This window comes from Benincasa hispida, chromosome 2, assembly GCF_027475165.1.
Source record: "Benincasa hispida cultivar pf3 chromosome 2, pf3_genome.v1.1, whole genome shotgun sequence".
Lineage (NCBI taxonomy): Eukaryota > Viridiplantae > Streptophyta > Magnoliopsida > Cucurbitales > Cucurbitaceae > Benincasa > Benincasa hispida.
In genome coordinates, this window is record NC_143479.1 from 46,910,458 (window position 1) to 46,927,151 (window position 16,694).

General features: G+C 37.3%; 1 non-coding gene across 1 annotated transcript; it reads right to left on the bottom strand.

The window, feature by feature from the left end:
- Positions 1-2,392: 2,392 nt before the first annotated feature.
- Positions 2,393-2,499, bottom strand: LOC150037944 (small nucleolar RNA R71). The gene has a single exon (XR_016528040.1). It is a non-coding gene; the product is annotated as a small nucleolar RNA R71 (small nucleolar RNA).
- Between the last annotated feature and the right edge of the window lie 14,195 nt (positions 2,500-16,694).

Genomic DNA, 16,694 nt, shown 5'->3' on the forward strand with positions numbered 1-16,694 from the left:
AATTTAAAGGAATTACCAATTATATACAATATAATTAGGCATCTAATTATTGAATTAAATGGAATTGGAGAGTTGTAAAATATTTAAATATAATTTAAATATTTTAGGGATTCATTAAGTGTTATGTTAATTTAATATTTGATATTAAATTAATTTTAATAAATTTTTTTATTAATTAAATTATTTAAAATTAATTTTGTAGAAATTAATTTTAAAGTTGATTTAAATTCAATTTTGGAAATAAACATAAAATGAATTTATGAAGAAAATGGAATTAGCGGGAAAATCCCACAAATTCCACTTTCTAAAACACCTGATTTTCCACTTTCTATTATTGATTTGATTTTCAGGCAAAACTTCATGAAATAGAAGTTGATTCAGCTAAGAAGACTCTGACATGCAAGTTAAATTTGATGAAAAACTGTTCTTCATCTCATAGACTCAAAATGCAGAAAAATTCACCAAAAATTCCCTTAAATTGCTACCCATTTTGTATTACACAATCCAATCTAAGGCCAAGAGTTTAGGGTGAAGATCTTGTGGTAGTCAACATCAACATTGAAGAAAAAATTCGCAAAGATTTGTAACAATTTCATGAATTCTTCAAAGGTTTCTTCTATAAACCCTAATATTCTTAAAATTGTTGAATATGCATGCTAATCCACTAAAATTGATGTAGTTAGAATACTTAGGATCCTAATAGCTTCCGTTTTTTTAATGTTAGCTCGATCAATTAGAAGCCCTAATGATATGAGATTAATTGATTAAACTCCTTTAATCCAATTAAAGAACAGTGTAAAAGGCCATGGGAAGCAAGACATTGCTTACCGGGCTTGTTATCTCTCAAATCCATTTGTTATTTTGTATTCTGTACTTTATTTGTAGAAAATGGAAACTTCATTTCAATCTATGTTCAATCTCTCCATACCATGTATGGGTAGCTAAATTTTTGAATGGGTTGAGAAGTACTTAGCTAGCATGACTTAAGATTACATTTTATGCAATCATCTTGTCTTTTGTATGCATTATTCACCCTTTGGACATACTTGAGAGAGTAGTCTAAAGATAGAATCTAGACTTGAGAGTGTCAGATTAGAATCTAGGCTCGAAAGAGTCAGATTAGAATCGGATAAGCAAGAGTAGAAACTTAGACATAAGTTCTATTGCTATTTACACATTGCATGCACCCTAGAAATAGGAAATGATGGTATGTAGTCACCTTGTCTTATGTGCGCGTCATTCATCATATGCAAGAATAGAGACTTAGACATAAATTCTATCGACAATTTCGCATATGCATCGCATGCGTCCTAAAAATAGGAATTGCGTAATTCTGCTTTGAGAAATGTAGTACTGATATTTGTGTGTAGCATGATCGCATAACTTGTGCACAATCTTATGAAATGTTAGTTAAACCCCTTCTCAACCCCTTCATCGCATACTTATCGTATTTCTACGCTTTCATCACTCCGCGTTCAACTCCATCGCATAGGAAAAATCTCAATCAAAACACTATCCACTTCATTTATTTTTAGCACCGCAATAAAATCAAAGAGTCTGTTGCATATCTACTTAGTAGCACTGTGTTCGACTCTGGACTTACCAGGAAACCTAAGAAGGCTTATACTTGGGCTTTGTTAGAAGAACTTGCATGATCACCGCATAACACACATCATCGCAAACGCACACCATAGCACATCATAAATTCTACGCATCAAGTTTTTGGCGTCGTTGCTGAGGACTACGGTATAGATTGCGCTAACATCAAACCTCTTTGATCTTTGCAGCTTTCGACCTTTGTGCATTGACATTCCTTTGGTAAAGGAAGAAGTAAGTGTCGCATGAGCGAAGGAACACTCCTGAGCCCAACTACGATCCAGAGATCGAAAGAACATTTCGCAGAAGACAGAGAAACAGACGTCGACAACAAGGAAGAACTCATAGAATGGTTGAACAACCGGAAGAATGAGCTATAAATGTAAACAACATAATGGAAAATCCTATCCTACTGGCAAATGATCGCAATAGACCAATCTGGGACTATGCGTCACCAAACTTGTATGATTTCTCCCCAGGAATCATGAGACCAGCTTTGGATGGATTAAGGTTTAAGATGAAGCCGGTAATGTTACAAATGATATAGACATCAGGACAGTACGGAGGACGGCATGGTGAAGATTCACACGCCCATCTCCAAAGCTTCATTGAAATTTGTAACACTTTTGTGTTTCCTAATATCTCCGCTGAAGAAGTTTGACTCATGCTATTTCCATTTTCACTATGCGATAAAGCAAGAAAATGGGCATACTCCTTCGAACCAAGAGAGATAACTTCATGGGAATAGGTTGTGGAGAAGTTTATGAAGAAGTATTTCCCTCCTACAGAGAATGCCAGAAAGAGGTAGTTAATCACTAATTTTGAACAAGAAGAAGACGAATCACCCAATGACGCATGGGCGAGGTTCAAGAGATCAGTGCACGACTGCCCGCACAATGGATTTTCAGATTGCCTCCAAATGGAGATTTTCTATCGTGGACTTTCCTGCATCGCAGACAGCTGCCAATGTGGCAGCAGTAGGCGGTCTGCTGGACAAGACTTATGATGAGGCAAAGAACATTCTTGATCGCATATCGAAAAATCATGAAGATTGGCAAGAAAGTGATCAACGAGTAAAACCCATATAAGGTAATGCAAATAAAGGTGCTATCGCATCTTTACAAAATCAGATGAATGCGATGATAAATTTATTACAAGGAATCGCAATAAACAATCTCAGGACGCAAAGAGAGCAAGTCAACGCGATAAAACAGGCAAGCACCAATTGTGCTACATGTAGAGAATTGCATTCAGTTGAAGAGTGTCCACGAAACCGACAGTCAATATACTTTGTTAAGAACAACCCTTTTTCAAACACGTACAACCTCAGGTGGAGAAACCACCCTAATTTTTCTTGGAAAAATAACCAACAACAAGGCTATCAACCTATGGCGCAAAAAGAAGGAGCACAAGCCAACAGCTCTTAAACACCACCACCGTCCTCTCTAGAGAACCTGTTAAAACAGTACATCGAAAAGAATGAGATGGTCCTCCAGAACCAGGCAACTCCCATCCACAACTTGGAAATCGAAATAGGACAGATTGCAGGAGAGCTGAAAAACAGACTGCAGGGAACACTGTCGAGCTCATCTGAGCTCCCACGTAACCCGGGGAACACAGGGAAAGAACACTGCCAAGCAGTCACCCTGCAAAGTGGAAAAACGACGGTGGAAAAACGACAGTCACCCTACACTGTCGAGCTCATCTCTAGCAGGACCGATTCAAATGCGATGGAACCAAAGAAATTGTTGATGCAAACTGAGTCAAAAGAGTCCGAGATTATGGAACCTGAAGTTGCAACCACCTCTAAGCCTCAAGACCATGGAACAGTGAAAGTACAGCTACCTCTATTCCCTCAAAGACTGAAAAATAAGCAAAACGATGAAGGTCAGTATCATTGCTTCTTGGAAATATTAAAACAACTACACATCAATATTCCATTTACAGAAGCGATAGAGCAGATGTCAAAATATGCCAAGTTTTTTAAGGATATGGTGTCAAAGAAAAAAAGCACAGGAAAATTCGCCACGGTGGCATTAACAAAAAATCAAACACTATAATCCCACTGAAGATGCGACCCAGACAGCTTTACGATACCCTGCTCAATATGAGGGATCTACATCGATCAAGCATTATGCGATCATGGGGCAAGATCAATTTAATGCCCTTTTCAATCTTCAAACAATTGAATGTAGGATAGCTGACACCCACGACAGTGACTCTCCATCTTGCATATAGGTCCCTGGTACACCCTACAAACTTCATCATTCTAGATTATGAAGCAAACAAAGACGTGCCAATCATATTGGGACGACCATTCTTGTCTACTGGTCGTGCCCAAATAGATGTGCACAAAGAAGAGATCACGATGAGCATCAATGGAAAGAAGCTCAGGTTTAACATCATCAAGGCAATGAAGTTTCCAGAAGATGAAGGCCTATCATATTCCGACAATGAACACACTTACAATGAAGATTTAGAATTCGAAGAAGAAGATGAAGAAAGAGAGGATGCGACAGCATCCTTAGAAACCTGCCATGTAATAACAGAGATAGTGAACAATGAAGAAAAGTTGAATTTGAATGAAGAGAGAAAAACATAGAAACCTTCCTTAGAGCAATCACCTACGCTTGAGCTGAAAACTCTACCAAATCATTTGAATTACGTCTTCCTTGACCAAAATGAAACCTTTTCAGTAATAATATCCTCTACATTACCAGAAGAAAAAAAATGTGTTGCTCAGTATTCTGAAGAAATATATTAAACCAATCGAGTGGACACTCGCTGATATCAGAGGTATTAGCCTGACGTACTACATGCACAGAATTCGGCTCGAAGAAAACCAGAAAGGCTCTATAGAACCTCAATGCAGACTGAACCCTGCGATGAAAGAGGTTGTTAAAAAATAAATCATTAAATGGCTAGATGCTGACATCATATACCCTATCGCCGATAGCACTTGGGTTAGCCCCGTGCAATGCATTCCCAAGAAGGGTCGAATGACAGTATTCTCGGACGCAAACAATGAGTTAATCCCCATGAGGACCGTCACTGGCTGACGGATTTGTATGGACTACCGAAAGCTCAATGTGGCGATTAAGAAAGATCATTTCCCTTTACCTTTCATTGATCAAATGCTAAACCGACTAGCAGAAAATGACTACTTCTGTTTTCTTGATGGGTATGAAGGCTATAACCAGATTATGATAGCACCAGAAGATCAGGAAAAAACCACATTCACCTACCCATACAGAATGTTCACTTTTCGTCGCATGCCTTTTGGACTATGCAATGCGTCGAGCACGTTTCAGAGTTGTATGATGGCAATCTTCTCCGAGTACCTAGAAGACTCAGTTGAAATCTTTATGGACGATTTCTCAGTCTACGGGCAAACGTATGAAGTCTGTCTAAAAAACTTAGAAAGAATATTCAAAAGATGCGAAGAGACTAATCTGGTGCTGAATTGGGAATAGTGCCATTTCATGGTTAAAGAAGGAATTGTGCTCGGGCACAAGGTTTCAAATGAGGGGCTAGAGGTGGATAAAGCAAAAATTGAGGCCATTGAAAACATTCCACCTCAAGCAAATGTAAAAGCTTTAAGGAGTTTCTTAGGACATGTGGGGTTCTACAGGCGATTTGTGAAGGACTTCTCAAAAGTAGCTCGACCATTGAATGCGTTGCTGGAAGCTGTTAGAATTTTTTACTTTGATTCACATTGCCTCACCGTATTCAAAGCACTGAAGGACACATTAACTACAACGCCTATTTTGATCACACCCGATTGGACAAAACCATTCGAACTGATGTGCGATGCCAGCGGATATGCGATTGGGGAAGTTTTAGCATAGAAGGAAAAGACAATGTTACACCCCATCGCATATGCGAGTAGAACATTGAACTCCACATAGGCAAACTACACCACCATAGAGAAGTAGCTTCTAGCGGTAATCTTTGCGATTGAAAAATTCAGACCGTACTTGTTGGGATCCAAAGTTATTGTCCACACCGACCACTCGGCAATAAGATATTTAATGATTAAAAGAGATGCAAAACCGAGGCTAATCCGATAGGTTCTCCTCCGTCAACAATTTAATATGGAGTTAATCGATCGCAAGGGAATGGAGAACCAGGTCGTTGACCATTTATCGAGGCTAGAGAATCCTAAAGTGGACTGCATTCAGTCGGAGGTAAACGCATCCTTCCTGGATGAACAATTTCTTAATTGAAGAACTATCCTGGTATGCAGATATTGTCAATTTCTTGGTCTGCAAACAGTTACCGAAAAATTACATATCCCACCAAAAGAAGTGGCTCATTCATGAATGTAAATCCTACTACTAGGACGAGCCAAATCTTTACAGAAGGGAACCAGACCAGATCTTGAGACTCTGTGTTCCAGAGACTGCTTTTCAGCGCATAATTTTTCAATGTCATGACTTACCCTATGGAGGACATTTGGGGGGACAGCGCATAGCTGCAAAAGTTTTGCAAAGCGGGTATTACTGGCCAACTCTGTTTAAGGATGCACGAGACTATTTTATGAAATGCGATAAGTGCCAACGCACTGGAAACATTTCAAAGAAAAATGCGATGCCAATGAACATCATATTGGAATTGGAACTTTTTAACGTCTAGGGCATAGATTTCATGGGACCATTCCCACCATCAAATGGTCATAAATACATTCTGTTGGTCGTCGACTATGTTTCCAAGTGGATTGAAGCAGTGTCATGCATCGTAAACGATGCGGCAATAGTCTCCAAATTCTTATAGAGAAACATCTTCACTCGTTTTGGCACCCCACGTGCCATAATAAGTGACGAAGGGACCCACTTTCTCAATCAAATCATTAAAAAACTACTGATCAAATACAATGTCCACCATAAGATCGCCACCGCATATCACCTCCAGACAAACAGACAGGCAGAGGTTTCTAACAGAGAAATCAAGCTGATTTTAGAAAAGGTGGTGAATCCCTCACGGAAGAACTGGGCCATGAAGATTGACGATGCCTTGTGGGCATATAGGACTGCCTATACAACACCCATAGGTATGTCACCGTATGCATTGGTGTTTGGGAAGGCGTGTCGTCTACCGATGGAATTAGAGCATAAGAGGCTGTAGGTAGTGAAGAAGCTTAACTTTGATTTGAAGGCTACAGGGGAGGATAGAAAACTTCAATTACTCGAGCTGGACGAATGGAAACTACAGGCGTATGAAAATGCCAAAATCTACAAAGAACTAACGAAGCATTGGCATGACAAGCGACTGTGTGAAAAGAATCTCCAGGTAGGTCAGAAGGTCTTATTGTTCAATTCTAGGCTACGACTCTTTCCGGGAAAATTGAAATCACGCTGGTCTGGACCATTCATCATTAAAGAAGTATTCCTACACGGAGCGGTAGAATTAACAAACAAAGATGGGACCAGTACATTTAAGGTAAATGGACAAAGAGTCAAGATGTATCATGGAGGAGATTTCTAAAGCGAGAAAACCTCCGTGGACCTGAGGAATCCAAAATGAAGATGAAACAGGTAGTCTCTGCCTTGATAAGCAACACACACTCATCAGGGATGAATCAATTTTTTTAGTATCCTTTTGATATTTTTCTTTCATGAATCTATCTTACTTTTTGCATGATCACTACTCTTTAGAATCCCCAACTCTTTCTTTCATACTTTTTATCCTCTATATATTTATCACTAATGTAGTAAATGATTGCGTTGGAGCAATGCGATAACCTCAAACACACGACCGGTTCGATCAGCCCATCGCAATCAAGGAATCAGCCCACCACAGGAAAGGATGCGATAAAAAAAATAATGCGAGCGACAACAAATTTGGAGGTTGTGTCTTTCCTTGCCTCATCTTATTTCAATTTTGCACTTCTCGCATTTCAATTTAATATTGCTAAATTCTACTATCGCATCCTCTTTAGTTTGACCCAGTCTTGAATTTTTAGTTACTTTATTTAGTCGCTGCATTCACCCCGTACCAATTATGACTTCAATGATGAAATTCATGCCTTTTTTTCTTACCACATGTACTAGATTCAAATTAATTTAAGGATAATCAATTCATGAAACATTTCTAAAATTTAGCAGTCTACCAGCTTTCCTTCAAAACGATTTTTACAAAATTTCCTAAGTCCATCGCATGAGTTATTTCGTCTCTCAGCAATGAGGATATTGTTGTGTGTTAAATTTTGGGGTGCTAGTAGTGTTATTTTCAACCTTGTTACTTTTAGAAATCAATTAAAATAAATAAAAGAATAATTTTTGTATAATGTTGAGATCAGATCCTGCTCGTAGTTAGATGTTTGCATGACACCCATAGGGGCAAGCCAAATCGAAGGTGGGAATCGTGAGCAATGCATAAACCAAGTGATCAAAACTCCGCTGCCAAATAAAGAGATGGGCATGAGTTTTGACTGAGAAGGAGCACCATACTCGTAGTTGGATGTCCGCATGACACCCATGGGGACAAGCCAAAACGAAGGTTGGGCACTCGGATAGGCGTAAGATCACAAAACAAATATCTAAATCACGTAAAGGTCAAAATCATTTGAACACCCCGGTTGGAAAAAGTTTGAAATAAATCATGCGATGTCTTGGAAACGAGTAAAGTTTTTTTGAAGGTTAAGCTTGCAGTTCCTAAAGATTAGAAATATTTTAGAAAGAGGTCGGGATAGAAATTTAAGAAGGCTTTGGTTCATGAAATTTGAATAAGGCACCTTGAGAAGTCTAGGTAGAGTAAAGGCGGTTGAATCTTTAAAGAAAATCTTTAGTTTGGGCTTGAGGACAAGCACTGTCTTAAATTTGGGGGTGTGATAATTGGTAGAAATACAAGTTATTACAGCTGAAATAACTAAAACAATAAGAGAATGCGATGGTAAAATAGGCAATATCATGTTCGAAATCGCTAAACTGAAAGGAATTGCAATCGCGAGTGCTTATCGCATAAAAGCAGTTAATTTACTTATTTTATGCAGGTACAATGAGATGGTGCATATGAAATTGTGATCCAAAAGCACAATGCATCAGTGCAATTGAAGTTGCGATCACAAGTCATGTGATTGTGACAAGTTTCTTAAAAAGGTGGCCGCATAAATACCTCGCATCAAGGCGACAACATAAAGCTGATAATGGTCGATTTCGAATTTAGTTGAAAGGCCGTTAAAAGCCACACTGTAGCAGATACACTGAACTTTCGGTGACTTTTAAACGACAATAGAGTAGGGAAATTAATGCCGCCCATCGTTGCAATCATTTGTAAGAAAAGCTGCTTCACCTTGAAATCTAAAAATACCGAAGGCCACCAGAAAGAAAAGGAGTTAATTAGTTAGTCCATTCCCACACATACTTATACATATACGTAGAGGATGGAGAGAGCACGGAGATGAGGAAAAGCCATGAGAAATCGTTCCCAAACAGATCGAGAGACTGTCGGAAAGCATTACAAAAGAGAAAGGGCCAACCCTTGCGAGAGTAAGAATCCACAATTAGAACAGAGTTGAAGTGATAAAGAGTAGTGTAAAAGGCCACGGGAAGCAAGACATTGCTTACTGGGCTTGTTATCTCTCAAATCCATTTGTTATTTTGTATTCAGTACTTTATTTGCATAAAACAAAAACTTCATTTCAATCTATGTTCAATCTCTCCATACCATGCATGAGTAGCCAAATTTCTGAATGGGTTGAGAAGTACTTAGCTAGCATGACTTAAGATTACATTTTATGCGATCATCTTGTCTTATGTCTGCATCATTCACCCTTTGGACATACTTGAGAGAGTAGTCTAAAGATAGAATCTAGACTTGAGAGATTCATATTAGAATCTAGGTGCGAGAGAGTCAGATTAGAATCGCATAAGCAAGAGTAGAAACTTAGACATAAGTTCTATTGCTATTTACACATCGCATGCGCCCTAGAAATAGGAAATGATGGTATGCAGTCACCTTGTCTTATGTGTGTGTCATTCATCATAAGTAAGAATAGAGACTTAGACATAAGTTCTACCGACATTTTCGCATATGCATCGCATGCGTCCTAGAAATAGGAATTGCGTCATTCTGCATTGAGAAATGTAGTACTGATATTTGTGTGTAGTATGATCGCATAACTTGTGCACAATCTTAGGAAATGTTAGCTAAACCCCTTCTCAACCCCTTCATCGCATACTTATCGTAACTCTACACTTTCATCACTTCGCATTCAACTCTGTCGCATAGGAAAAATCTCAATCAAAACACTATCATTTCATTTATTTTTACCACCGCAATAGAATCAAAGAGTATGTCGCATATCTACTTAGTAGTCCCTATGTTCGACTCTGGAAACCTAAGAAGGCTTATACTTGGTCTTTGTTAGGAAAACTTGCATGATCACCGCATAACATGCATCATCGCAAACTCACACCATAACACATCATAAATTCTACGCATCAAATTTCTATCATCGAATTCTAAAAGTTAATTGACAATTGGATTATGCTTGCAACTACTCACTCAACTCGATTCAGCTAGCCTTTACAAAGGTGAACAACTCGCAATAACCTAGTCAAGAGAGCATCCTAAACATTGATTAAGGTTGGATAGGCCAAACCCTAATCAACGTACATATTCCTACTTCTATTGGGTTCGATAGCGGCCGTATAGAATAGAAAACATGCGTATTAAGTTCTAGGATTCAATTGCGTTGATTAATTGTTAAGATAGCTTACTCAATTAAACATGTTTTCTCCAAATCTTGTAATTAATGCATCCTAGGAATAGCCATCAAACACACAATTACTATTGCCTCTTGTACATCTTGGCTAGACATTCCATCGAACACATTGAAAGCAACATATTCAACAATGATTGTGACAAAACCAAGCATCTAGGCTATACATGTTCAAGATATAGATCATTCAACATGCATCAAGAATTAAGCATAGATTCAAGAAAGCACAAATTCCGATTGCAATTCATAAGGAAAAAGAGAAAACTCAAAAGAATTGTAAGAATCCTCGAACACTAGAATCAAGATTCAATCAAAACTTCACAAATTCATAGACAAATCTTATGAAGAATTACAAAAGTATTGTTTACAATTCATCAAGAAAACAAAATCTAACCTTAAATAAAACAAGAATTACCAAAGAGACGAAAGAACTCGAAGAGAGATCCCAGCCTCCATGGAATTTTCTTCCTCCCCTGTCGAAATATGGAAAATTTCAGTTTTTATATTGCTGAGGGTCGCAATGTCGTGATCCTAAGTTGATGCTGATCCGACGCTCACTTGCACAGAGGCACGGTGCGCATTGTTTTTTATTTTCCGTCATTCTCCGAAGTGTCTCGACGCTGCCTTATTTTGCAACTACTGCCTTCTAGCTTTTAATGACAGACAGACAATGGTAGACAGCAAAAATCATCTTGTAATGATGCATAAAAGATGTCATCTGACAAAAAAATCTACACATCTTCATATTTTCTTCCTTCTTTTCTCACTTTCTTTGATCTCTTTTGGTTAATTTGACTCTATTATGCTCTAATCTCCTCAAAATAGCTTCAAAAGTGTCGGGACTGTCTTTTACTTATAAAATAGACATTTTAAGCAAACAAATATGATAAAATTGAGGGTTTTAACATAGAATAGATAGTCTTTTATAAAACCTATCAAAATACCCCCAACTTAAATCTTGGTCGTCCCAAACAAGTGTAAACTAGAATTATGCACTCAATCAATCAAAGCATCAACTACTCGTCCATGTATTCATTCATTGAAATCATTCAGATTATCAATACGCTCAATAGAACAACAAAAAGTTTGATTCTTATCTCTTTTCTCAACAACCTAGTAAGTAACAACACAAGCAAGCACTTTAGAAAGGTTAAAATTTTTACTAACAAAATTTGAAACATGTGTTTGAAAATAAAAGGCCTTTTTCTTGTATAACCACGAAAGAATTGGGAAAGGTGATTTCTAACTCTCATTCCTCTTCGCCCTAGACTGGGTCAGTTATCAATCTAAGATATACCAAACTTGCAAAAAAGAGAGGCAATTCTAAGACAATGATGCCTTTTTAAACTCACGCATACAAAATGTAATTGGCATTTATTTTACCTAAAGGGATAGCTTTCACACTCACACCATCGGGATCCTATCGCTCTTTCCTCACCGGCCCTAACAGAAACACGATGGAGTCAGCTCTTTTCACCTCTACCCATGCACACACACACACACACATTAATGAAGTTCATGTTATTTTGTTATGTCAATTCGCAAGTTTGCTTTTTTTTTTTTAATACATGCTAGTAATTTTTTTTGAAGGCCCTATTTTATCCTCTTTGCTTAGACTTGTTTATAAAACAATATGGTTGTTCCTAGACCAAAGATTATCCTATCGGGGTGACAAAGAAAATTGAGTAGAGATTACATTTCTAAAAGTTTTAAGATTCTAAATTAATCTAAAAGTGAAGTATTCGATTTTTTATGAATTTAAAAGGAAAAGAAAGTTTCTTTTGAAAATATGGTTTCAAAATTTTGTTTGAAAATTTTAAAGTGTCTAAAAGTTTGCTTGTGTCTTTACTAGAAAGATTGCATCATCAAACTTTCATCGACAAGAATCAAGAGTTTGTGTAAAATTCAATTGAGAATATGAAGAAGATGAATCATGATCTTTGAAAGAAATTGGTTTTCATGCAAATGAGGACAAAATGGTTAAGAGTCATAAGCAATCAAGAAATCAACCTATTAAATCAGAAAATCACAAGCATGCTAACAATAGAGCCTCAGAAATACATCAAGAAATATCAAGATCACAAAATCAAATAACCCAAGCTCAGATGCTCAAGGGTTCCAGACAAGCTCATATATCACTGTTGAGTTTTATGTCCTAAAACTCGTGGTATGTAAACAATGGAGCTTATTCTGATAATTCAATAAAGGTGTTTTTGAATAGATCTATTGCTTGAATAGAAATCCAATTAACCTTAAAGTCCCTTGACTATTGGATGAGTACTTGAACTTTATGTGGAGACATAAAGGTGGATCAGGTTCAAGTAAATAGTCAAAATGATCTATAGTACATGGATAAGATTGGGTCCCTTATTCTGGTAACACTATTGGATAAGGCTTGCTCTGTAGTTGTTACAAGGAGTTGTAAAGTGCTACAAACGAAGTGATCCTAATTCGTTCATGTTGGACTTAAGGAGTGGGGGTGTCCTTGTGCAAAAGAGTTTGTAAAAGATCAGACCACGAAATGAGTCACTCTTACTTTATAACGCTATTTTACTATTTAAGACTAACTATTTCAAAGCGATGACTTAGGTAACTTGACCTTAATCCTGAGCTAACTATGAACTCCTGTTTATCTGGGATTGCCCTTAGATTTGCATAGGTGAGGGTTAGCTCAACAGTGCCGGCTAAATATGATGGTCATTTCAAGGGTAAGACTGGATAGTTAGTTGACATAGGGGTAGATAGATGGGGACATAGGGTGCAAGAGGGAATACACTCCTACCCGCTTTAGTGATAGTAGAGAGGTTGTTCCCTTAAGTGCTGATTCTGGGGCTTGAACAAAGAATTCCCCCCTCTCATTGGAGAGGTTAATTTGAAATGTTCAAATTAGAATCGAACGGAATTGGAGAAAATATATTTAAATCTGATTTAAATATATGAAGATGAATTTGTGTAAAATTAATTTAATATTGGATATTAAATTAATTAGAATTATTTAAATTGTTTAAATAATTATTTATTAATTTTTATTAGAAAATTAATTTATGAAATTAATTTATAAAATTAATAAATTTTGATTTTAGAAATAAAATATGATTTTAAAATCAAAATAGATTTTGGAAATTGAAAAATCACACAAACTTGAAAAATGGGTTTTTTAAGTCATCTTCAAAGTTGCTCACAAGAAACCCACCACCTCTCTTTAGTTTACTCCAAGTATGAGCTGCATCCCATACAACACTTCTCTTTGCATGATAGTCTGCAATATATTGAAGAGATGGGAGTGAATAAATGAGGATGAACCGACTGAATGTTTGCTGAAAAATTCGGATGAAGAAGGTGTTCTTCAATGGGTTTGCTCAGTAAGCTTTCTCCATATTCCCTTTGATTCCAGCTTATTTTGAGTCCCACAACTCAATCTAGAGCACCAAAAGGATAGTAGGGAAGATCTTGCGGTGGTCTACACAAGGATTTGGAGGATTTTGCAGCTGAAAATGGAGATTTCGTTGGTTCGGCCAAGGTATGTTCTTGAAACCCATTATACTCTGTTTTTAGCATGTTTCTTTTCAACCAAAATTAATGGATTAAAGTGCTTATGGATCCTAAACTCTTTCGTTGCATGTTGGTGTCGATCCAACAATTGGTATCAGAGCATCTTATAAGCATTCAATTCGGATTAATTCTAGTTTGGTGGGTGTTTTGTATGAAAATATAAAACTGCTGTAATGATATAGTTTTCTGAGTTTTGGTCTTTAATTTCTCTTTGATTTCCCATTTAAATTTGTAATTGGCTCTTGCTTAAGGATCTTTAATGTCTTCCCAAGAGTCTGTATTTTATTTGGAGTCATTAGAATTGAAATTAAGCTGTAATTCGAAGAAACAAGCGAAAGGGTCGAGTTGCAGATTCCAGATGATCAGCCTCTGTTCATATCGTCGTTGAGCTTCAGTAGCTAAATGATCATTTAGCTTTATGCATTAGACGATATGAAGGAAAAGCTAAACGATCGTGTAGCTTCAGGTATTAATCGTTTAGGTGTTGTGCCCTAGACGATCGTCTACCTCGGGAGCTAAGCGATGCATTGTTTTGCTATGCGATGGCACTACACAATCGTATAGCTTCAGGTGGGAGCTAAGCGATACGGCGAAGAGCTATGCGATGGCACTGAGCAGTCGCTTATACGATCGTTTACCTATGAGTGTCAGTTGAACGATGCGTCGATTGCTATATGATAGCACTAGGCGGTCGCTTACCTCGGGCGCGCGCTAAACGATCAAGACGTAGCACTAAACAATGGGAGCTAAATGATCGTATAGTAAATTGTTTTTGCTAAACGATGTAGCTATGTGATAGTATTTAACACTAAGCGATCGTGTAGCCTCCTCCGATGCTAGACAATGACACTATACGGTAGAAGACAAACACTACATGATTGTGTAGCTTTGTTAAACGATAGGCGTTGATTGGTAAATGATCAAGCAAACACTAAACGATCAAGCCAAATGCATGACGATGGTCGTCAATGCTAAACGATTTGACTTAACGAGATTTTGGGCGAGAGCAAGAGAAGCCGGTTTGGCCGGATCTATTGAGGTTTGGTCCAGTTCAACTTCAAATGCTTTGTGGTTGGTCTGGTTTAGTCTCTGCTGGTCCGGTTTAGACAGTTTGGGTCTGGTTCAAGCGGTTTTGGAGCGGTTCGAGCAGTTTTGAAGCTGTTTTTGTAATAAATTAGGCTTTTGTTTGCTTGTTTTTGCCAAAACTAAAACCATATCAGTACGTGTTTAATTATTTATGCATTAGATGTATGTCATAATTAAATAAATCTTGCATATAGTATGCCATTTAGATTTAAAATCCCACCATAGGAAGCATGCAACATGCATTGAAAGTTGTTATAATATATAGTATGCATGTTAGGGTTTCTTGTATTTAATATAAGTGTTATATTAGATATTGAATGCATCTATGTTGTGGATGTTTAGCATGTCTAAATTTTTATAAATTGTTATAAAATTGGGTTAGACATATAAAATCTATAACGAAGAACAGTTGCATGCTCAAGTAGGTTAACCACTTGTTTTAATTAGTTAAAATAGGTCGTTAAACTTGTAAAACTAGGGTTACAAACTCAACCGGTATATAATCCCGTCGAAGGTTGGGGGTATTTAAGTTGACGGTCGATGGAACACCTCCTACCTAGGGATTATGGCCGAATAATTGAGCATTGGTAACTAGTTTTATGAGTATTCGTGAGCGATGTGAGGTAATAAAAGCATTTATCACCTAGACATCGTAGGTTTAAGTCCATTTATAAGAGTTATACATGGATAAACCACATAAACTTAGGGTTATTTTTATTTAGCCGGAAAAGAACCTAAGTATGTAGTTACCCAAACGTTAGAACACTTCAGTGGTAGTGAATAACTTCTATATGATAGAGTTATTAGAAAACTTCAACGGGAGATTAAAAACATACACGGTATGTTATTCTTAGCTCTCGCGTCCCTAATAGTTCACAGTCTGGATTTAAGCGGTACTTCGTGTCACCCTGGAAGTGACTTCCCTTTAGAAAGTATTTTTTTTTAGCTTAAATTTAAATTCAAGTGAATCAGAGGAAATTATTCGATCAAAAATCCAGTGTATGATTTCAACTGCCACATCTCCATATAGTTCACACCGTGAGATTCATATGACGCTTCGTGTCACCTTGGAAGTGACCTCCCTTCGGAAAGTGTTTTATATGAGTCAATATCAAGGTGAACGGAGGAAGTAGTTCATAGTAAGTGGGTGAAGGAAATGTGTCAACATATCCTGCGGTCTCCTCCATTAGTTCGGACCGTGAGATTCCTATGTTGCGCCTACTGGTTAGCTTTAAGCAGCCCTTTGCTAGTCATTTAACGACGGCTATCCCCTCAAAGGGTTGTAACATAGGATTCAGAACAACTAAAGCTCCAGAATGGATAGGATTTCTTTGGTCATTAGTGGCCTCTAACGTCCGAAAATGGGGGGTCTACACTTACAGAATTATTAAGTGTTAATAATTTCTAACCAAAAGTAATATCTAAATGACTATCGAAATATGAGTTATTCTGGAGGTAGTATTTAGTCAAGAATTTCTTGATTTAGTATCGTTGCAAAAGAATAATCTTGGGTAAATTATTAAAATTGCTAAAACTTGATTGGATATAAAATTTCAGACTGACAAGTTTATTAATACAAGTGTTGGTATCAGATAAATTTATTGGGGATAATTACAAGAATTGGAAATCAAATTTGAACACAATACTTGTGATAGACGATTTACGGTTTGTCTTAACTGAGGATTGTCCTCCCATTCCTAGCTCTAACACAAACCGAAAGGTTTGGGATGTATATGAC